We start from the raw sequence: 25148 nt of genomic DNA on the forward strand, positions 1-25148 counted from the left end.
GTGGGACCCTCCTGGCCAGGTGTGGGTATAATCTCCTGGTGTGCCCGTTTGCTTAAAGCGCAGTATTGGGGTGGGAGTTACCCGATTTTCCAGGTGTTGTGTGTCTCAGTTCCCCTGGCTAGGAAAAGGGATTCCCTTCCCCCTTGCGCTTCCCAGGTGAGGCAATGCCTCGCCCTGCTTCAGCTCTCGCTGGTCGGGCTGCAGCAGCTGACCAGCACTGATTGTCCGGCACTCCGCAGTGAGATGACCCCAGTACCTCAGTTGAAAATGCAGAAATCACCGGTCTTCTGTGTCGCTCGCACCGGGAGTTGGAGACTGGAGCTGTTCCTATTCGGCCATCTTGCTCCGCCCCTAGATTAAGACTCGAAAATTCCTAATTCTTAATGTACATTAGGGAATGTAGGAGTGAATGCTGTAGGGTAATGGTTAAAAGATAAAAATAAAAATGGTCAAAGCAAAAAACAAGAATATTGTTCCTCTCCTCCTACTGCTGCCAAGATCATATAATTTCCTCTCTCTGTAGAGAATTACTTAATTATAGAAAAGGGCATGCTCTCTGCTTATGATACCGGAAGTGCTAACATGTAGCACTTTTTCAGAAGTGGACATTTTAAGAGTGCTACCAGCTATTCTCATAAAATGGGGGCCAGAAAAGAGAAACATGGGTAACTGCATCAGGTGAGTGATGAAAGGAAGCACCATTTCAATACACGGCAATCATACTGGAGACCTCTCTAGTCTCTGGTCTCCTACAGGAGCTGTTCTCAAGTTGTATCACTGTGACAGACTGGAGAAAAGGATAGATCAGCAGCATAAGCACCAGCTGAAAACTTACTAGAAATCCAAATTATCAAGCTGCACACACCCTAGACTTACAAAATCAGAAACTCTAGGTGTGGGACATAGAAATCTGTGTTTTAACAGGCATTTGATGGGATTCTGATTTGATTGACCAATGTCCTAAAGGAATTTACTATCTGCCAATTTATTCTGGCTTTTAATCATATGTCACCCAAATTGTTACTGAAAATTTTCATGTGTATGTATTCTCACTCATTTACAGGATCCTTTGGGACAAAAATTCTTTCTCTTCCCTTGTCTTCTTTGCTGTCCATCACCCACCAGTACCGTTCATAGAACTAATAACAAAAGAAAACATAATGAGCATTTATAATAACAGCAGCTGGGGAGGGGCACCTCGGAGAAAGTCCTTTTTTTAATGACACTTCCCTCCACTTGAGATATCTATTCCCCTTAATTATAATCTAGGGTAAAAAGACCTTCATCCTATTTACAGAGGGTTCTTCATTCCTGGGATGGAACTGCTCAACTTCAGAATTTGAGTAATACAACTGAAAACAAATTAAAAGTTGTATAAAATATTTCCCCCAAAGGCTTGGTGACTTTAAACAGAGAGTGGGGGGGAAAAAAAGGTAGCATTTCTTTCTCAGGAGCCCCCAGTAGGGGCCATATACATGGAAAAGTTTCTTAGTTACCTCTATGGCAGGATATAACCTTCAAACTTTTAATATGAAAATTTTTTTTTGCCTTCTTTTTCTTTGCTACATTCAAAGCATAAAAGTCAAATGTTTCTCCTTGCACACAAGGTGTCCTCACTATCCTCAAGCAAAGTAGAACTAGTTGCTCAGTTGCTAATAATTCGGGTTCTGAGTTTAATAAATGTTTGGAGCTTAGTCATGTTTCCTAGGGAGGACCTAACAACAGGGGCATTCTTCAATCGGGCATAAATAAATGAAATGTGTTCAGATGTGTTCTGTTAGCACCCAGCAGAAATCCTATTAAACTGAATGTGCAAAGATATTCTATATCATGATGGAAAGGATCACTGGTGCCTTCCATAATCTATACCTGATATTTTAAAAAAGGGGCTGCACACTTAAGAGTTCCGGCTTCTCCCACTTCTCCAATTAATATATCTTGTAGGTTCTTCAAGCCAATCTGAAAGGGGCCTTGTTATGGGCTGAATGTTTGTGTCTCCCCAAAATTCACATGATGAAACCCTAACCATCAATATGATGGTATCTGAAGATGGGGCCTTTGAGAAGTAAGTAAGTTAGATGAGGTCATGAGGGTGGGGCCCTCAAGGTTAGTGCCCTTATAAGAAGAGACCACCAGAGAGCTGGTTCTCATGTAATTTCTCTCTCCACCATGTGAGGACACAGCCATAAAGCAACCATGCTAGGAAAAGGGCCCTTAGCAGGAACTAAATAAGCCAGCACTTTGATTTTAGACTCCCCAGTCTCCAGAACCATGAGAAATAAATGTCTGTTGTGTAAGCCACCCAGTCTATGGTTTTTTGATATAGCATCCCAAGTGGACCGATATACCAACCTGAACTACTGTTCCATGCCTTCTCAGTAGAACTCTGAACCCAAATCCTTATTAAAGCTAAGACAGCCTTTGTTTGCATATGCCAGTGCATGTGTGAGCTGAATTATCTGTATGCACTCCAACTGGGTCAATGCATGATGGCCTGCACGGTGGAAATGGTGATTATAGGAGTTAAAAGAAATTATTTAGGCAGATAGTGAGGTTAAGGAAGTCCTCGGCAAGGTTTCCCTTTTAATGAAAAGCAGCCCCCAAATCATTGCTTCTCTAACAAAGAGTAGCCTGTAAAATCGAGCTGCCAACATAGGAAAGCTTACACAGGTGAATGCCTTCAGCTGTGCCAATAGGAAAAGACTACCTGGGGCTAGGCATGTTCAACATGGTGGCTCCATCTTCCCTCTTCCTTGCCAACCACATATACAGTAAGGAGCAGACAACAGAGCACTGGCCAAGTAGAAAACTCATTTGCTTAATAAGAAGATTAGAGTGGGGTGGCCAGCTTCTTCGTGTGTTATGTAAAGATCACACCTGTCCAACCAATCTTTGGACCCTATGTACATCAGACACCACCTCCTCAGGTCAGTCTATAAAATCCAGTGTATTTCACTTTGGGTCAGATGTCCCACTTGGGAGACCCTCTCTCTTGTAGGAGAGAGAACTGTTCTCCTTCCTCTTTCTTTTGCCTATTAAACTTGCGCTCCTAAACCAACTTCTCATGTGTCTGCGTACTCTTATTTCCTTGGCATGAGACAATAAACCTCAGATATTTACACCAGACAATGATATTGCTTCAATGGCACCTGGTACCTAACCTGAAAAACAAAATTATTTCTATGAGCTGGACATAACTGGAAAGTAACAGAAAGCTGTCAGATCTGAAGAGGATGTGCACACTGAGGCAAGATGCATCTCAGCTGAAATAAATTGTACACATCTTGCCATGAATTTGGAGACGTGAAAAACTTAGCTTGCCATGAGCTTGGAGATGAGAACTCTAAAAATGGCAAAAGCCAAATTTTTCTCCAGCCTGGTTCTCTGCAGGAAATCAAGCTATTCAAAAAAGTTTTTTTGATCATTATTATTTCTTACAGAACTGAGTTTGAAGATATATTTGTACCCATGACACACAAAGCTAATGATAAATAGACCTTTGAGGAGTATTCAAATTAAATCTAGGTCTCTGCAATGAAACACCAAAGCAAATATCAGACTTTTTTAAAAATGCAAAGCCTTGTCCGTGGCTGGATTCCTGAAAACCTAGACTCTCCAGAATGTGGCAATGTCCCTTTCTCTGTGGCTAATTAGTAAAACTATCCTTTTCCTTGTTGTTGGGGATTCTTAGCCTATGATTGGTTGCCTAGGTGCAGAAGTCATTCCCAAAGGATATAAAAATAGCAAATGCTTTTTGTCACATGCTAGGCTCAGGCTGCTGTGCGCAAGACTCTAAAACAACATGAAGCCTTCTTCATTCCCTTCTGTGTCATTAGGGAAAATGACCACCCCCACATGGCCCCCCGCAATATGGTGTTCCAGCCATTGTAGCATTGTAGTTGTGCCCACACAGAGACTCTGTATTAAAAGGACTTCTAGTAACTCAATGCAGAGTACATGGGAGTGCTGAGTTTCCAGGGGCCCATTGTTTGCTAGTAAATCAATTCCTCTAAAGTAGAATTCAGTGGTGCCACTCATACAGTAATAGCACAGTGTCTGCAGTAACAGCAGCACTTTCAGAGAGATTTGGGCTTTGCTGAGGACCACAGAGATGAATTTCTTCTAACATCTTGTTTGCCAATTTTTTACTATAAATTATCTATGCTGATGAAGCAAGACATGATATACATATAAAACACTGAAGTAATCAGGATCTCATTCAACATCAATACAGTTTTCTTTGTTCTTCTTCAACTCTATGGCAGCACAGTTTGCCATCATTCCACACTAACAAGTGTGGCAGGGAGAGCGCACACACACAAACATACACACAAAACCAGAATGGTCTTCAAGTTTTTCTCTCAGAAGTTCTCAAACCCTTGATTTACTGTCATAAGTCACTCAAATCTGAAGCATTAGAGGTAGGAATCTTCTACTTTAAACACTCAACAGTTGGTGTCATCATGAAGGATAGGTTATTTTGAATCGTTTATGCACAACCTGTACAATTCCTATAAAAAGCAGATTTGATCCAAGGAATTGATGAAAGAAAGTTCCACCAACATCATCAAAATCCCCATAAAGCTTATGTTTGCACACTCTTCCTAATAGATTTGGTGGAGTCCCTTAAAACTCTTCAAGACTAGGACTTACAGCAAATAAGAGAAGGCATGCTTGATTCTGAAAGAAAAATGTGTGAAAAGGGCTAGAGTTTGTGTATTACATTGAATGTCAAGAGTCTTAAGGGTAATCCAGGACAAGTCAGAGGAAGGTAGGAGGTAAAATGCTGAAGTATCACTCATAGCCATTTTGCATGATGGTTATGAACACACTGACCTTAGGGTCACATATAACCCTGGATACAAATCCCAGCTACCAGCTATGTGACCTGGGCAAGTTTTAGTTAACCTAAATGTGTTTCTTCACCTATAAAAAAGGAAGAGTAATAAAAATCTACCTCATACGATTGTTATAATGATTAAATGAGAAGACTTGCAGGCACTTAGCATAGTGCCTTGCACATAGTAAATCCTCAATAACTTCTAGCTATTTTATTTAATTTCTAAAGCTCTCTCCAAATCCCCATATTAGGTGGAATACTGAATCCAAAAGAAAAGTAGAATTTTCATCCTGCTTCCCAAAAGATGTGTTAGGATCCTAATAGAAGGTATGAACTTACATTTAAAGACTTACTTGCACAGGGGACTACCAAGCAACATCTTGGAATTAATGGATTTAGCTGTCACACAACTATAAATATTCAGAAAACTAGTATTTTAAACATCTTGATATGGAAGATAGCCTTGTTTCTAACAACAATAAAGCTCTGTAATGTTATTCCAGCCAAGTAATTTTATAAGGGCCCAAATGCCACCCTCTTTAACTGTAAGATTCAAAAATGTGAAACTAAATAAGTAAGTACATTCTATATCAATAATCTGGCCTTGTAAGAGTCTGAAGGCATACATAATTCTATGCTAGAGATGATAATTTAGGTGTTATAGTTTGCATATTTATAATAGCCATCATTCTGGATATATATATATATATATATATATATCATATAATATATGCAAAATAAATGCAAAGGGGCTTAAAATAATAACAATGTTTATTTTGTTCATGAATCTACAATTTGGACAAGGGCTCAGAGTTTATTTCTGCTCTACTCTATGTCAGCTAGGCCACCTGCAAGGCTGGGGCTGAGAAGTCATCTGACAACTTGCTCGATCACATGTCTGTCCTATCGCCTACACTGGGAAAACTCAAACAGCTGGAGACTGGAACAGCTGGGGTTCCTCTGGCATACTCCTCTAACTCTGTGCAGTCTTTCCATGTGCTCTCTCTAATATGGCATATTCGGGGTACCTGGACTCAGTTTCCAAGGCACATGTCACAAGAAAGAAAGAGGACCAGAAGGAGGCTATATCACCTTTTAGGGCCTTGCCTTGGAACCCACACATCATTATTAATTCTACACATTCTGTTCATCCACACAGGTTTAAGCAGGGGGGACACAGCCCTCTACCTTTCAATGGAGGGATATGAAACCACACTGTAAGAAGAGCATATAGGATAGGATATATATTGGTGACACAATTTTTGGAAAGTATAACCTGCCACAGTTGTCTTAATTTTCACACAGTGTATCAGTCAGAGTTCTTGGTTACAAGCAATAGAAATCCATTTTGGCAGACTTAAAGGGAAAAAGTATATTTGAAGGATACCGAAATATCTTGAAGGAAAAGCTAGAAGCCTGACCTGGAAGTGAGCCAGAAGCAAGGGAGGCTGAAGGGAGGCTAGGACACAGGGACTCAGCCATAGAAGAGTCTGGTTGACACACCTTTCTCATCACCACTACTGCAACTAGACAATGATGTTGCTAGACTTTCAACATCACCACTGCTAAAAAGAATAAACTGTCTCTGCATCTTTGAGTTATGCGCTCAAGATTCAAAGTTCTGGGTGAGTAATAGTGATTGGCTGAACCTAACTCACATGGCTGCAGCCTAGCTTCTAAAGACAAGAAGATCTGACCCCTTCTTGAAAAGGAATCCTGCCTCCCACAAAAACCCACATAACAAAGAATTCACGCCAGATAAAAACAGAGGTTCAGACTCTGGGTAGCCAAAAACCTAGCAAATGTCTGATATAGACAGAAAATTAGTAGCCCTCTACAATTTTGATATAAAAGACCATCCCATTTTCTGTCAGCAAAGGATAAGACTAGAGCCTGGTTAATAATCAGGTTTTAATTTGGAATAAAGGCCAAATCCTCAATCCATGATGCAAGTCAATTTTCTCATAGTGACATGTATTAAATTAATTAGGATCACAATTCTACTAGAACTCTGGGAGGCTGAGGTGGGCGGATTGCTTGAGGTCAGGAGTTCAAGACCAGCCTAGCCAACATGGCGAAACCCTATCTCTACCAAAAGACAAATATTAGCCAAGCATGGTGGCATGTGCCTGTAGTCCCAGCTACTCAGGAGGCTGAGGCAGGAGAATTTCTTGAACCCAGGGGGCAGAGGTTGGAGTGAACCAAGATTGCACCACTGCACTCTAGTCTGGGAGATAGAGTGAGAATCTGCCTCAAAAATAATAATAATAATAACAATAACAATAATTCTACTAGAGCAAGGTTCAATTCTAACACTATGGATCTCCCACAAATAGAAATGTGTTTGTTCTCTTCACAGAGAATGGGTTTGTATATACCCAGTGCAAGGACAGGTAATATTCCATAGTCTACCTACAGGTCAGCCATTTTGAATTTATAACAAAATTTTCCAAACAATGATTAAATTTCCAGGTTAGCATATAAACATCTAATTAGCCCAGAAATATATGCAGCTGATTCTAGCCATTAATATTGTTTATAGAATATAAGCAGTACTGTGTTTATATCATGGCTTTTATAAGGGAGAGATGCCCACTTGCTCATTAGAACCTAGAATATTTCTCCCTTAGCCTTGGCAACAGAAAGACTCTCTTTGCCTCAGCTTTACTGGGAGCAGGAAGTTAGCTACCCGGTAAGAGTGGGAAGAAAAGAGTCCATGCCAAGTTAACTGTTCATATGGAAGGAAATTTTGCACAATGATTTTTTTAAAAATCATCTTTAACATTACCTACATATTAGGATAAAGACTCTATCTAAATACTTCACAAACTTCTGAATACAAAGTTACTTGACAAACTTTGATTTTCCTCACATCATAAACAGTATAACTAATATCCTTTTTTTTTTTTTTTTCCAGACAGAGTCTTGCTGTGTCACCCAGGCTGGAGTACAGTGGTGTGATCTCAGTTCACTGTAACCTCTGCCTCCCGGGTTCAAGTGATTCTCCTGTCCCAGATTCCCAAGCAGCTGGGACTACAGGCACCAGCCACCACACCTGGCTAATTTTTTTATATTTTTAGTAGAGACAGGATTTCACTATGTTGGCCAGGCTGGTCTTGAACTCCTGACCTCGTGATCCACCCGGCTCAGCCTCCCAAAGTGCTGGGATTACAGATGTGAGCCACTGCACCTAGCCCTAATATCTTTATATAAATTTTGAATGTCTAAAACTAGTAGTATATTTAGTGTTTTTCTTGTATTATTTAACAATAAATTAAAATGCAATCAAAATTTAATTCTGGTTTGTTCCCTGTTATGTAAGTGAGCACAAAATAATGGAGAAAATTTAAACTTCCTGAGAGCAGAGGACCTGACATGTTTGTCTTGTTCACGGCTATATCCCCAGTTCCTAGTATGGGGTATATGGGAGGTGCTCGAGAGCATCAGTTGTTGTTATTGTCAAAGTTTTAAAGGAATGAAAGAGGGAGAAAAAAGTAGCAAAAAGAAGAAAGAAAATAGTAATGGATTATTTTAGAAAAGATATTTGGGTCAATGACACCAAATAATTGTTCATTCCTTTCTTCTGGCTAGCTGGATGCTATAAATAACACCCTAAACCCTTCTCCTCCAAAATTTAGATAATTCTTCTCTTTGCCTCCAAAAACTGACAGAAAATGGCCAATATGTACTTCTCAAACCGGTGAGTGATTGCCAGCTGTTAGCTACAGTGCACACTAAAAGCCCATATCACCTTTCAACACTGCAGGAGCGTCTTGCTTTGGGCAAAGACTTATTTCTCAGGAAAAGATTGTTCTGAGTAAAGTGAGAGAAGATCTGTGTGGCACATAACATAGCTTTAGTGTTCAATGACTACTGGATAAGATAAATAATGAAAAAAAAATGCCTTAATTAAAATACAAAAGCGGTCATTTTCTGCTCAATAAAAATGTTCTAATTATGCTACCTGAATTACAATGTGAACCATAATAAAAAAGGAATACTGTAGTAAGAAAAAAAATTATACATGACACCTACATGTAAAATACTCTTAAATATTACATGAAATAAGAAAAAAAGGGAAGGAGACAACAGAGGAAAAAACAGAGGGAAACAAGCCCATAATACCTACAGAGCCTGCTGAAATGAAGTGGATCACTCAGTCTTAGGACTGGAAATAGCCATAAAACATACTAACCATTCCATATCAATTTAAAAGCTACCCAAGGAAGATTCAATATTTCACAACCTAATCAGACTAAGATGGTAGAATTATTGGCATATTTACTCTTGTTTAGATGGCTGAGGTTCTTGGGTTAATAAACATGTATTTTAAAATTATTCCTTCTCTAATCTTAATAGCTTCATGCTACATTCTCAAAATAATTTCCTTTTATTTTGCTCTTAGCAGAGGTGAAGAACGGCTAATCCTCAAAGTCTGGAATAGAACGCTTCATGTGCATGAAGACCTTTTTGATAATGTATCACCTTTCTACTCTTGCTCCTCTGAAATAGATCAGATCTGTCCCTTTAACCTCTTTTTGTTTAGATTTTTAGATCCCACTGTTATATACTTCTTGATTCTCCCAAACTGTCTTCTCTTCTCACTCAAGCTCAAATCCTATTCCAAAAAGGATTTGAACAGTGCCAATTACAAGAAAATAGTTTAGAGGAGTACAACAGCAGACTTTGAAACTGAAGCCTTGACATTTATATATATTTTAAAGCCAAGGTGAAAAGGGAATAAAAATTTCTAAAGCATCCCAGAATAGATCCTTGGATTTCAAGCCAATTACTTTGAAGTTACCTATTTAAATTTCCAGTTTTGGATTCAATCAAAGGGTCATGCTATTTAATTTCTGAGAAATTACAGCGACGTGCTCAATAGACAAGTGGACAGGTCCCATTTGTCTACCAAGATTTAAAAATAACTACTCTTTCCCACACAGCCGTCTTCTCTCTTTTATGATTATTATTTCACGATTTGCCAAGAGCTAAAACCACTCTACAACACTTATTTCAATGAACTATTACAGAGGACAATTGAAATCATTTTCTATTAATTATTCTGTTTTCTTAAATTGTGTGTAAAGACCTGTCTTATGTGAAAGGATCGCAGTAGGTCTAATTATCAGCTTCAGGAAAATTAATTACAACTTTAAGGACTTTGATTCCCTGGCTTTAAAGCCACCAGTACCTGCCAAAACACAGAAATGACTGAGAAGTGTCACATTCATGAATTGCCGGGAACTGTCATTCATGAATGACCAAAGAGACACAGCAATGCTGCTTTAAATGTCCACTACAGTTCCCACCTCTCTGTCTCAGGTTACTGTGATGTCATCAAGTAATGATTTGCTAGCGATTATTATGCCCTGCACCAGAGCAAGGGGCTCCTAATTATTACAGTGGCTTGATTTGTTTCAATGCATAAAGTATTTAAAATTATTTTTGAACCATTGGCTAGTTCTGATGTCTTCATTAGCAAATAATCTTCTCTCATATTCTAATATTCTTGGGGCATTTTGGAGGACAATTGCTTCATAATCTTCAACCAACATTAACTCTTTTCTGGAAAGTTGGTGGGACAACTTTGTCATAGTGGTGAAGAGGTAATTATAGCACTCTGTCCTATGAGCCTTTACCTGGCATTCTAGCCTTCTACCCTGAGGTCTGCTTTACAGGGTTTGGTAACTCCTCCTCCCCTACCCCCACCCCCACCCCCACACACACACTTCTCCCATGGTCAGGATCTGGAAGGGAAAGTGGCAGGTGCTGGCAAGAAATACTAACCTTGTCCTCAGGGCAAATTTTGAATTGTTGCTACCACAGAGATATATATTGGGAGGGACTGAATAACAGTGGCAGCTGGACAAGAGCAGCAGTGAGGACAGCACGTGATTCTAGCAACAATGGACAAGCCAAGACTAAAGCATCCCATAGCAATACCTGAAGCAAATGCCAGGGCTTCTAAGCTCTATGCAGCTACATTCTTCCTGGAGTTTTCTTAGCTGGAGAGAACACTCCCATACCCAGTCATGTTTGCAATAATATCTTTTGAGTACAAAAATGAGACCAATTTACATACCTACAAATATTTGTACATACTGCACCAAAGGCAGAAACTATAAAAGATTGTTATTCTATTCCACTGAATCTAAGACTTTTTTTTCACATTTTAACGTCTCTGAAATCAATATATGTCATACAATTTTTGGAAAAAAAACAATAGATCTGACAACATAAAAACAAAACTTTAAATTTCTATATGGCAAAAAATACCACATATACTGTTAAGAGGAAAACTTAAAAAATATTTACAACCTTATGCCTAACATAAGGTTATAAGGTTACAGCCTTAAGACTAATATAAGGTTATAAGGTTACAGCCTTATGCCTAACATAAGGTTATAAGGTAACAGCCTTATGCCTAACATAAGGTTATAAGGTTATAGCCTTATGCCTAACATAAGGTTTATACCCTTAATAATCAGAAGCTTTTACAAATCACACCAAAGCTGAGCAGACAATAGGGAAAAGGGATAATGATGTGCATAGGAAAGTTACAAAAGAGGGGGCAGGAAATTTTATATCTAAATAGTTTTGTTATTACTATTATAATGACACTCATATAGTCCTACCTCTACCTTGCTGCTCCTAAGAGGCCAGTTATTTATTTAGGCTGGAGAAAAGGGGAAACGGAAAGAATCTTCTCTTTTCCAAGCATTATACTTCTAGATTTCACAAACGTGAATTCACTGAAGCCTCATAACAATCCTATGAATTTAATATCATTGTGCAGATGAGGAAAGCAAGGATTAGAGAAGCTGAGTAATTTAAACAAATTCTCAGAGCAGGTATAGTAAAGCCCACATTCCTGGTTCGGAGTCCTTATACACCTGATCAGAGCACAATTCTAGAAACCCTATTCAGATACAAGAGGCTTCCCTGAAAATGAGGAGACAGACCTTGACGTTTTAAACCCAAAACAATAACTATTACCCTTAATACCAGAGGCATCACATTCCATGAATCAACAATATTTGTATTCAGTTGCATAGGAGACTTCTTAAAGTTCTGTTGTGATTTTCTCCTTTGGAAAAGAAGAAATTAACTGTCATATTAAATGTGTTTTAACTCAAAGATTAAGTGTTTTTTTGTTTAAAATACAGATAGCTTTCTACAAGTAAAACCATGACTGAAAAAAAAAGAAGCCTCAATTCCTAAGTGTCATTAAAATCTGTCCACTTTACTAAAATAAAGCATGTGCATCAAAAATAAGTAGATCACTATTCCTCAGACTGGGTTTTAGGTGGAAACATGACAATGAAAAACAGCCCCCAAACTTTTATTGAAATATATGCAAAGAAGATGGGCCAGTGAAAAGTAGCCCTGCTTTGGTGGCCCAGAGAAAAGGGATGTTAATTAAACAAATGATCTGACAGATGTCAGAGTAGCTGGTATTAATGTTATGACCATGTTGTACAGGTGAGGCCCTGAAATTTTACCTAATTCTCTAGTTCCCCCAACACCGAAGTCTTGACAGCATGCCTTGAAGACAAGCCACAGTCCAGGAAGTCACCAATGTTGCATCTGCTGTCAGGCACCTACTTCTCCAGGTGGAAAATGCCAGGACCCTCCTTCCCTAAGACCAGGGCAGGGGGAATAGAGGGATAGATACTAGGTGACACTTGTGTATTTGTATACAGAAAAACAGCTCTCTTACTCTTTTTTTTTTAAAGTATCAGGTATTAGGAGTGCTCAGTTTGACATATGTGGCTGGGTTACAGAGGATTAAAACAGGATGCCTACAAGTTTTCAGTCTTAGAAGCCGTTCTACAATATCAGTCTAACGTTTATATAATACTTCTCAACTTCCATCAAAGGCTGATACTTCTTCATCACCTTTTTGCAGACCAGCCTGTTCTTTTAAAAACCAGCTTAAGTTTTTTTTCAGCAAGCAAAATGGAACCCAGTATGAAGTCAAGTGGTTTAGGTTATTTAGCCTGAGTTCTGATAGTTTTTGAAAATATGTTAAATATATTAAAGTGTCATAGACAATCTGTCCTGGAATTCAGCCACCAAAAAGTTCCAAATTAAAAGGACTAAACCAAAATGACTCTTTCAGCACAGCTGTTTAACCTTTACAATGATACCATGCCACCAACTTGCAGTGTGCCCACTGCATTTCACCAGCCATTCATTAAAACATTATCGCTATTTTCTGACCATAATAGCAAAAACATAAAAAATCTTATTTTCAAGTACTTCACTAACAAAAACTTGAGGTTTACAGTTGTCTGTTTGCAATATTGACTAAAAAATATATTATTTAGGACAAAATTTTCCTCCAGATTTAAGCATATAAGGAAAAAAACAGGGAAAGGAAGGAAGCCAGAAAATGTGAAGAAAGTGTCAAGTAAAGTTACTTATAACTGATAAAATTTTAGTAACATCATAACAGCATAGAGGAGGGGGTTAGAGAACCCAGATGAACACTTAGATATATGTACTTAAAATCTGAAAAAAGGATAGTAATACAGACAACTTCACAAGCCTGTTTTCTCTAATTCCAAAAACAAAAACAAAAAAAAACAAAAAAACCTTGGAACTCACTTTAGATCAAAATAGAAAATGGGAATGTGATTCTAAGATTACTGTTAAATCAACTAAGGCTAAAGGTCATTTTAAGAGTTCATTAAAAATTAAAAAAACAATCAAATAACTTCCAGTAACTGCATATTATTTGCTGATCACCTTTCCTCTCAGTTCTTTTTAAAGTTGTAAGATAAATTGATTCTAAGAATATATAAAGGCTCCCAGCACTTTGGGAGGCCAAAGTAGGTATAACACTTGAGCCAAGGAGTTCAAAATCAGACTAGGCAAGATAGTGAGACCCTGTGCCTACAAAAAATAAAAATTAGCTGGGTGTGGTGGCACATGTCTATGGTCCCAACTACTTAAGAGGTTGAGGTAGAATTGCTTGAGACCAGGAGGTCAAGGCTGGAGTGAGCTGCGATGCACCACTGCACTGCAGCCTAGGCGACAGAGCAAGATTCTGTCTCAAAAAAAAAATACATAAAATGGCAATGAAAGAAATCTATTGAGTCCAAAGATTAGTTCAGGAGATTATGAATTACAAAGAGAGGTAATCAGATGTCATATTAATTGCTCAAAATATTTCACAAATAAAGTATCTAAAATATATGGGAGAATGAGTTTATTGTTTTAGGAGAGATGGTTTACCATTATCACACCTTAGTACTGTCCCATGGAAATCACATTTGACTTTTAAGAGCTCCATTAAAGTGGTTCTAAGCTGAAAATCTCAAAATTCAAAGACTTTTGATGCTTCTAGTATGTGATGATATATATCATATTTTAGTATTATTATTATTCTCATTATGAGCACATTATTATCTAAAATAGTAAGAATTAAGTCCTAAATGTTGAATATTTCTAAAGGAAATGTGAGTAAGTCCTAAAATGTACATGGGACATGGATCTTTCCAACAAAGCAGAATGAAATTGTAAAGGTTTGTCATGTTTTCATGGACTATGTATGGCCTTACTATCTTGAGCCTGGTAAAATCTAGCAAATAGCTGAAATAACCTTCATAATTTATAAAATGAATAAAGGGAAATCACCCCATTAATATTAAAAGCTAAAAGTGTGTCTGTATAGTACTAAATACAGCAGATTTTTTTTTAAGTAGGAGGCTTTACTCTCCTGAAACTCAGAAGAGCATTAGCCAAGTACCTTTCTGAGCACTGACATGAGAAAAATTTCCTATGTCTAACAGGGGGAGAAAAAAACTGTAGCAGCTTCAATGTCCAGGATAACCTGAGAGGCCTTACTCAACATGGTCAGTTGTCGACTTGGTTATTTGGTCTTTGACATATAGACCAAATTACATTCTAAGGCAAAAACACAATTGTTCTCCACAACAATTTCTGATGCTAAGAGATACATATTTAATATTACTTGATTTTTAATAACCTACTATAAGTCTATCTCCACTACTTAATGCATATTAACTAGATAAATCTGTATCACTCACTGAAATAAAGAATTTCCTACTTTATATCTGAAAATCTGCTAAAAGATCCATTTGTCTTATAACTTATTAATTAACTAATTTATTTATTTATGAGACAGAGTCTCACTCTATTGCTCAGGTTAGAGTGCAGTGGCCTGATTTCGGCTCACTGTAACCTCTGCCTCCCAGGTTCAAGCGATTCTCCTGCCTCAGTCTCCAAAGTAGCTGGGACTACAGGTGTGCGCCACCATGTCCAGCTAATTTTTGTATTTTTAGTAGAGTCAGGGTTTCACCATGTTGGTCAGGATGGTCTCAATCTCTTGACCTTGTGATCTGCCCGCCTCGGCCTCCCAAAGTGCTGGGATTACAGGTGTGAGCCACCACACCAGGATAATTAATTTTTTTTTTTTCTTAAAGCAGACAATTTTGAAACTAACCCAAAGGGGCTAATTACCATAATAGCAAAATATATATATATATTTTTTTTTTTTTTTTGAGACGGAGTCTTGCCCTGTCGCCCAGGCTGGAGTACAGTGGTGCGATCTTGGCTCACTGCAAGCTCCGCCTCCCAGGTTTACGCCATTCTCCTGCCTCAGCCTCCCGAGTAACTGGGACTACAGGCGCCCGCCACATCGCCCGGCTAGTTTTTTTGTATTTTTTTTAGTAGAGACGGAGTCTCACCGTGTTAGCCAGGATGGTCTCGATCTCCTGACCCCGTGATCCACCCGTCTCGGCCTCCCAAAGTGCTGGGATTACAGGCTTGAGCCACCGCGCCCAGCCAATATATTTGTTAAAGTGGTTTATATTAAGCAATCCTATAATATAGACCTTAAGGTCAACAATAAAATATAATTCCTGGGACCTTCCATCTACCCTAAAATTACTTTTTCAAAGCTTTAAAATGTTTCTAGGATTTGATGAACATGTTCATATTTGCCCTATTTGCATATTTCATGATTTCATAAATCTGGATCATGTCTCCTCTGAGACTTTATCTTTCTAGAAAGTCAGTCTTCCTGGTGAGTCATTATACTGAAGCCACTAAGCCTCAATTATTGACTTTCCCAGAATGCCTCAGCTCTCTGTTTTCTGATATTTGGCATAAAAACTGGATACAATTAGAAACAAATTACAGCCAAGACAAAAATAATAGAATTTTTAAATTTTGCTAAAACGAAAACATTTCTTGTTTGGCTAGTTTTTACTAACCTGTATAAACTTCCTCAGTGGGCTGAATTCATCTGCAGACAACACATAGTAGATTAAAGTGTTGGACTTTAATCTGAAGTTTAGATACCTAATTTTTCTACCCACTTACAGGGTATAAACTTCCTAGAAAATCTTGGCTAATGCCTTACCCAGAAATTTCTACAACCATCTTCCCTTTATTTCCTGTTGAAAATAAAGCATTCTGTCTAATACCCAGATGAGGACAGGGCCTTGGGCCCCTTTCTGGAAACAGAAAGAATCTCTTGGGAAAATGGTGCCATGTCAGTAGTGGTGGTTATCCATGACCACAACACTTATGTCTTATTCATCCATTTATATCTGGCACCTGGTGATAGATGCTCAAAAACATATTTGTGAAAGAACTGATAAAGATTTGAAACCAACGTGACTAAATGGAGACAAACAAGTTACTCTGGAACTCCAATTTTCATTTATATATCCTTTCACATGTTCCTTCTAGGATAGAAGCAGATGGTAGTCAAGGAAGACAAAGGTGACTGTGTGTGGTGGCTCACCCCTGTAATCCCAGCATTTGGGGAAGCTGAGGTGGGCAGACTGCTGGAACCCAGGAGTTTGAGACCAGCCTGGGCAACATGGCAAAATCCCGTCTCTACAAAAAAAAATACAAAAATTAGTCAAGTGTCTATAGTCCCAGCTACTCAGGAGGCTGAGGTGGGGGAGATCACCTGAGCCCAGGAAGTGGAGGCTACAGTGAGCTGTGATCATGCCACTGCAATCCAACCTGGGTGACAGAGTGATACCCTGTCTCAAAAAGACATGAAAGAAAAAAGAAAAGAAAAACAGATGGACAAGGAAGAATGACGTTCTAAGACCTTTTTGGGACAAGATTTTTCAAAAGGACTCAGTGAGACCCCAACAATTCAATATGGAGTGGTAACAAATATAATAAAATGCTCTGAGTAATGGAAGTAGATTCTGAGGTGTTTTGTCAAGAGTCTTTCAGGCACTGCTAAAATCAGCTTCTTTATCTACCCAGGGTTACTTAATCTACCTATATACACCTAGATGTTTTTTTCCATCTCAAATATGTAGACTAGCTAACTTACTCTCAGAATGAAGCTAACTTACTCTCAGAATGAAGGTTCATACCTGCATTCTCAGATTCATAAGGGGTTTGCAGGGGACTATGCATGCCCTAGAATTAAGCCCTTGATACCTGGAAGAGAAGAGTGCTCAAGCAGAACAGTGGGACGTGAGGTTTCAGGCAGAAAGAACAGCTTACTTGAAGAACTAGGCTTATTTGTGTGACCAGGAGCCCAATATTGATATTAAACTGTAAAGATCAAACTGCACAACATACTTGATAGCTGTCGAATCTGTAATGGCGCCCCTCACAGTCCAGTAACTTCAGATCACACTGTACAGGCACTAGACAGTTTCCACAGCAGCACATGACTTACATCAAAACCTAAGACCTAAGGTTGGAGCTTTCATGAGAAAGTTAACCTTCTTACCACCGAGTGATGACAACAAAGCTTTCTCCAGACAGCAAAAATGATGAGGTTAAATTTCTGTAGGAAACAATAATTTAATAACTAAAGGCATTTAGTGGAAGAAAAGAAATAACAAGTGCTAAGCAGGAAAGAGTGAATTTAGCTGGCTGGCAGACAGCACTGAGTATCCCAGGGGCCGAGAAAGTGAGAAAGAAGGCTAGAAAGCTGAGGTAAGACCAGATAACTGAGGGTCACTCATTTGCTATGAAGTGTTTTGAATGTGGTCTCCAAGTCTGAATTTAAAAAATTCTATCATCTTCATTTTAAAATCACTAGTTTAATGTGGTATTGTATTTGAGGTTTAAAAATTCCAATTTCTATTTGCCATATATATGACAAAATACATGACATGTTTTGGACAGAAACATCCAAAATGTGAAAATGTGTCAGTGGAAAGTCTGGAAAAATAGAAGCCACACAGGTTTTGTGTCAGAAAAAGGCTAGTAAATGAATAAGTGGCTGTCAAAATTTAGCAGAGTATCCTGCTGTGTAACGATTTGTCTGATTTGCGTTTTTAAAGAAAATGGCAGTCTGATTTTTTTATTTTTCTCCTAAGCAGACCTATAATTTATAATAAATTAAAAGGAAAATTAAACTGAGAGGTATTCTTTACACTAGTGCTTTCAAAATACTGATAATCATTTTATTCTGCTGCCAGTTTATTAAAGCTTTTTTCCCCCTACGCTCCTAAATATGATCATTTTTATCCATAGTTTTCATTGAAAATTGAAACTCACTGGGGATTTGGCGGTATTAGGGTTTCAGAATGTGTGTGTGTGTGTGTGTGTGTCTAGGATTAGGGATGGAGACTAAAACTTTCTGTACATCTCCTGTGTAAGACTGCCCTCTCACTGAGACCTGAGTCAATCAGTTGCTCAAAATTTCCCGTATGAATGTTAACTCTCTGCTATAAGCAATTCCTTTAACTTACTTTAAATCAAAACCCAGGTGTCCTATTCCACATCCCCACAGCATCTCCTTGATTTTCCTAATAGTTGTTTGTGCTAGATTGATAGCTGGTTTGCAGAAAACATACCTTTATTTTGCTAGCATTTCAGTGCTTGAATCGAAAGGGACCTATGTGCACTGTCCAGGAGTTTCCAGGAAGCTATTTGAAGGAAACCACTTTCAACTGAAGGGGTGAGAAATCTTTTATCAAATCAGAAGCTCAATCCCCTGATCAGGCCAGCCTTGCTCTTGTTACATGATTTGGGATAGAACTTATTTTCTTTGACAAAATACTAAAAGTAATTTTGGGAGCGAGTGAAATACTAATAGCAGCTACTCTTCCTCATCATCTTCATTAGCATCATCATCATCAGTGTGGTAGGCAGATGGGTCCCCTCAAATATGTCCACACCCTAAACCCTGTGAATATATTACCTTACATGGCAAATGGGACTCTGCAGGTGTGATAAAGGTAAGAGTCTTGAGATGGGAATATTTTCCTCCATTACTTAGGTGGTCCCAATGTATTAGGTGGGCACAAAGGTCTTTATGAGAGAGAAGCAGGAATATCAGCCAGAGGAAATCTAGCAATGGAAGCAAAAGTTGAACTGATGCCATTGCTGGAAGGTGGCTGCACCAAAAGACTGGCCAGTCTCGAGAAGCTGGAAAACACAAGAGGTAAATTCTCCCCTAGAGCCTTCAAAAGGAACACAGGCCTGCTGACACCTTGATTAATGCCATAACACTCATTTTCAGATATCTGACCTCCAGAACCATAATAACAAACTTGTGCTGTTTTAAACCACTAGATTTTTTTTTTTTGTAACTTATAGCAGCAGTAGGAAACTAATACCATCATCAGTACATACAACAACCCTATCAGATGGTTGTTATTGTCCCCCGCTACACAGATTAGGAAACTGAAGCTCAAAGGCATTTCAGATAGCAAGTAACAGAGCCAGAAATCAAACACAGTACTATTTGGCATCAAAATTCATGTTCTAAATAAATAATTACACTATAATGCCTTCAAGAGCAATTGGCATAAGAATTATTTAGTATTTATTTATATTAGCTGCCAAGCACTTGATAATCTAGCTTTTCCCTATTATACATCCCGTCTAAATGATCTAACATCTTGGCTTTCTCATGTTAAAGCTATCAGTATCTTCAGAGTTGTATCTAGGCAACAGTAGGACATTACACTATATTCTGCTTAGCACATAGTTGCTTCTCATTATAATCCTTACTCTGTACAACTTCCATTGTAGTCTCTGGGTTAATGCCACAGAGGTGCTGCACAGTGGAAAAGAAAGAAACTGGCCTTGGAGTTAGCAAATAAAGGTTTTATTCCCAGCTGCACTACTAATGACACACTATGTGACCTTCCACTTTGAACCTTTCAACCTCTTATATGAAAAACCTCTTTCTACTCTGAAGCTCTTATCTGAAAAAGTCAAAGCCAGACAATGTCTTAAGGATCTGTTATGAACTAAATGCTTGTGTTCCCCCAAAATTCGTATATTGAAGCCCTAATCCCTAATGTGATGGTGTTTGGAGGTGGGGCTTTTGAAAGGTATTTAGGTCATGATGATGAAACCCTCATGAATGGGATTAGAGCCCTTATAGGAAGGGACAAGAGAGAAATGATCTCTCTCTACCTGGTACAATACTGCAGGAAGGCAGCCACCTGCAAATTAGGAAGAGGAACCTCATCAGACACCAGATCTGCCAGCACTTTGATCTTGGACTTCCCAGCCTCCAAAACTGTGAGAAATAAATGTCTGTTGTTTAAGCCACTCACCTATGGCCTTTCGTTATAGCAGCCCAACCTAAGGCAGGATGCTTTGAGATATAAAGTTCTGGCTTCGTAACTTCCAAATCTATACAGGGACTCCACTATCTAAGTGCTAATGCTAAATCGGCAATTTCCTGTGCAATGATTCCAGCTGGGTGCCTTATTACTTCATCGTGGGTCCCTTACCATCTGCCTCCTTTCGTTAATAATACTACCATTTTTTCAGTCTTTGAGATACATTTTTACACATCCCTATGTTTCATTCTCTGGAGTCTGTCAGGCACCACATTCAGTTGCCTTCTTCATGTAATTAGGGTCTATTATTTTCAGAACAATAAATGTGGCAACAGGATGTTAGCTGAGGAGTATATTAGAATCTACTAGGTGAGTCAGGAGTTTGTACTGGTTATGGGAATGAAAAGAAAAGAACAAAGTTTTAAAAATGATTTGGAGGAAGGCATCTGGATGTGGTGACTAAAACTTGCTTCTTTATTTTTAAATAAGTTTAAACTCCTCAGTACAGATTTTAAAATCTGAAACTATCTACATGTGTAATCTTATCTCCCAATGTTTCCCAGTCTCTTGCTTCTTCCACAAATCATCAATGACACTCACTAAATTGGTTAGGCTCATTCATTCCTACATAATTTCAGCTCTTCATCAGGTTTGACATGTAAACTGCCTTCACATTTCGTATCACATCATCCTCACAACAACCCAACCATTGGAAAGATGAGGCAAGTTTACAGAACTTGATTGAGGTTACAGCTAAATAAAAGGTGGAGCCAGGACTCACCAGAGGCTTCTGCATCCAAGTTCTTATTATTTTTATTTTTATTTTTATTTTTTTGAGATAGAGTCTCGCTCTGTCGCCCAGGCTGGAGTGCAGTGGTGCGATCTTGGCTCACTGCAACCTCCACCTCCCAGGTTCACACCATTCTCCTGCCTCAGCCTCCCGAGTAGCTGGGACTACAGGTGCCTGCCACCACACCCAGCTAATTTTTTTGTATTTTTAGTAGAGATGGGATTTCACCACATTAGCCAGGATGATCTAGATCTCCTGACCTTGTGATCCGCCCCCCTCAGCCTCCCAAGGTACTGGGATTACAGGTGTGAGCCACCAAGCCCGGCCAAGTTCTTCTTATTTGACATCACTACATCATAAACCTTCTCACGAATACAGTTTCATCAGGCAGCTCCCAGGTATTTCCTTGTTCTCCATTTTCACGCAGTGTTCTTAAAAAGCTATCCTCACAAAATGTACATATTGACCCACGGGTGAGGGTGGCTCAGAAAAGGGTCATGTGTACACAATTCAGAAGGAAATCAATTTTGCTTATCATTTTAATATCAAGCAATGTTTGTATTTCATTCTTTCCTTTAACTTTACATGCCCTAGTAGGAGTGAATACAGCTAGACTAGGGGTGGGCAAAAGTCAAAGAAGGTGAAGTATGCCATAAAATAAACACAAGTGAGATCAAAATGTAGAACGATTACTCTTGACAACTCCTATGAGAAATACACTGATATTTCCCAGAGAGAGAAGTTATTCCTCTTGAGAATATCCAATTATTATTTGCCTAAGGTCATTCAATCATAGTAATCTAACTTGCATGAAACAAAAGAAGGCAAAGAATCATGGAATGTAGAAGCTGGAAAGACTTTAAAGGTTAACTGACTCAACTGAATTAGCCTGGATCCTGTCATTTACATGTGACATAATAAAGGACAACCCAAACTGGCATAAGAAAACAACAACAATCAAAAAAGCCTTTACTGGAGAAACACCTGAAAAGGTAGTGTTAGATTCATGCATAGATAGGGTCTGCTTTCCTCCATATAGGCTCCATCTCCAGTTACCTCCATGTGGAGATTGCCCACAATTCCAGCTTTCTATTCTACTTACTTAGGAATATTATAGGGAAAAAAAAGCATCTTCTTTAATAGTTCCAGACAAAACCCAGAAGTTGACTTCTGATCCATCCATCCTGGGTTGCCTACCCACCCTAACTACTCCAGTGGCCATGGGAAGTAGAGATTCATTGACCTAAACTGGGTCACATGCTCACTCCTGGATAAAAGGGAACAGACTAGGTTGGACCCAGTACTTGAAAGTAGGAACTTTTTCAAGTACAGGGAGAAATGGAAGTTGAGCAGACAAAACAAATGTCTACCATAAAAACATCTTATTATAGATGAAGACACTGAAGTCAGAGAGTTAGGACTATATCTCAAGTTTTCAGTAATTCATTCAGAATTTAAACAGATTAAATTAACACCACCCATGTAGATACTTTTGAATTTTATTTACCTGTGCTTCATTGTTTTAGCAAACACTCTATAAACCTTGTATTTTTACTCAAAATATAACTAGTAAGTAAAGGGTGAAATTGTCCACCTTTTATTGAGGGTAATGTAGTCCCTTTCATTATAAAAACAAACATAAAAATAAGGAAATAAGACATATTGTGATTCACGGCACTTGAAGTGAATAACTTCTGCTTTGGGAGGCCGAGGTGGGTGGATCACCTGAGGTTAGGAGTTCAGGACCAGCCTGACCAACACGGTGAAACCCTGTCTCTACTAAAAATACAAAAATGAGCTGGACGTGGTGGTGGGCTCCTGTAATCCTAGTTACTAGGGAGGCTGAGGCAGGGGAATCACTTGAACATTGGAGGTGGAGCGTGCAGTCAGCCAAGATCACGCTACTGCACTCCAGCCTGGATGACAGAGCGAGAAGAAAAAGAGGGAAGGGAAGGGGAGGGGAAGGGAGGGGAGGGGAGGGAGAAATTTCAAATAACTTTGCTTTGAAAGTTATTTGTGCTAAAATGGAAACACTGCTTTACTTCATAAATACATAAAAAGACACGCCTGATTCCATATTCTATCAATAGTCCACATTATACAGTATGGACAATTTTCCTTTTAGAACAATAGACTCTGCCATTTCAAATGTCAACTAAGCAGCCTAAATGTTTCACCAAGAATGAGATACATTATTTTTCTCTGTTAAAATTTAAAGGCAAAGCTGGAATACTGGAGAGGGCTACCAAGAGAGTCACGACAGGACACAGTCACTGCAAAAGGCTTCCACACCCAAAATGGGAAACCTGGAAGCAGAAAAGGTTAAGTAAGCAATATGGATATGTATATATCCGAAAAAGAGATTGAGAGACCAGGATGAAAATCCCCAGAAGAAAATAATTAGCTGAGGAATGTGGACTAGAGAGTTTAAGCCACAAAAAAGACTTTGTCTTATACTACAATAGCATTTATTATTTTAGGCTATAATTATTTGTTTATATGCCTGCCTCTCCCATAAGCCTCTTTAAGAGCAGGGATCATGACTTGCATTTCTATATTCACAAGAGTAATATAGAACAGATACTCAAAATGAAAGAATGAATAAACACTAGAATATAAATGAATGCAGTCCACACAAAAAAGGACTATTATACATATGAAGTTCAGAAAATCATATGGTCCCAACTGCAAGACAAAAAGGCAAAAAAGGACTGTTTTTGCATTATATTTTAAGGCAGCCACCTTACTTACAGCTCTTAGTCACAAAGTCTGATCTGGATTATCCAACCAGAAACACAACCAAAAAACAACTGTAGTTGTAAATTAAAGCAGGAATTTTGTTTACTTGATTCTAAACCTGTAGTTTGTATGAATAATGGTTTAAGTCACAAGGACTTTGGAGGCTAAAGATAAAATGTGTTGAATTTTATGAAAAGCACATTCAAGAGTTATGGTGGTATAATTTGCAAAGCCCACACCATCAGAATTTTAAAGAATGTAATTAGAAGGAAGAAACCATGACCTTTTGGAAGAAAAAAAAAAAATTCCATATTTTTTCTGGAAACAAAAGGCATTTTTTAAAAAAGAAGTGTAACATCAGGAATATTAACTTCTTTCTTTTAAAGTGGTAGAAACTTAGAATTTAAAATCTGGGCTTTTTGTTTGCTACTTTTGGCAAGTAAAGGATAGAAAATTTAGAATCAAACATTAAAATATACTTTTGGAAAGAAGTTTCAGAAATTTGGTTAAAACTATAGAGACTAAACTACTATTAAACAATCAACTACAAAAACTAAATAAATCCACTGCCATCTAAGGCGAAATAAACAGGGAGAAGAATTAAATGAGTGGGAGAAGATCAAAGAAAGAAGAAAATCTGAATTTCTTTTTTTTTTAGCTTTTATTGTAGTTCAGGCACACCCGCAGGTTTGTTATACAGGTAAATTACACGTCATGAAAGTTTGGTGTGCAGATTATTTCATCACCAGGTAATAAGCATGGTATCTGATAGGCAGTTTTTCAATCCTCACCCTCCTTCCACTCTCCACCCGCAAGCATGCCCTGGTGTCTGTCCCTTTCTTAGTGTTCACGTGTACTCAACGTTTAGCTCCTACTTATAAGTGAGAACATGTGGTATTTGGTTTTCTGTTTCTGCATTCGTTTGCTTAGGATAATGACCTCCAGCACCATCCACGCTGCTGCAAAGGACATGATCTCATCGTTTTTTTAATGCCTGTGTAGTATTTCATGCTGTATATATACCACATTTTCTTTATCCAGTCCATGGTTGATGGGCATCTAAGGTTGATTCTACGTCCTTGCTATTGTGAATAGTGCTGTGATTAACACATGAATGCATGTATCTTTACGGTCGAACAGTTTATATTCCTTTGGGTATATACCCATGTGATGGTTAATATTAAGTGTCAACTTGACTGGATTGAAGGATATAAAGTATTGTTCCTGGGTGTGCCTG

General features: G+C 38.4%; 1 protein-coding gene across 1 annotated transcript in view; it reads right to left on the reverse strand.

The window, feature by feature from the left end:
* The window catches only part of PPM1L (protein phosphatase, Mg2+/Mn2+ dependent 1L), a 333027-nt gene that overhangs the window by 203595 nt on the left and 104284 nt on the right, over positions 1–25148 (reverse strand). The window lies entirely within an intron of this gene.

This window comes from Trachypithecus francoisi, unplaced genomic scaffold (assembly GCF_009764315.1).
Source record: "Trachypithecus francoisi isolate TF-2019V2 unplaced genomic scaffold, Tfra_2.0 Lachesis_group0, whole genome shotgun sequence".
Taxonomy (NCBI): domain Eukaryota; kingdom Metazoa; phylum Chordata; class Mammalia; order Primates; family Cercopithecidae; genus Trachypithecus; species Trachypithecus francoisi.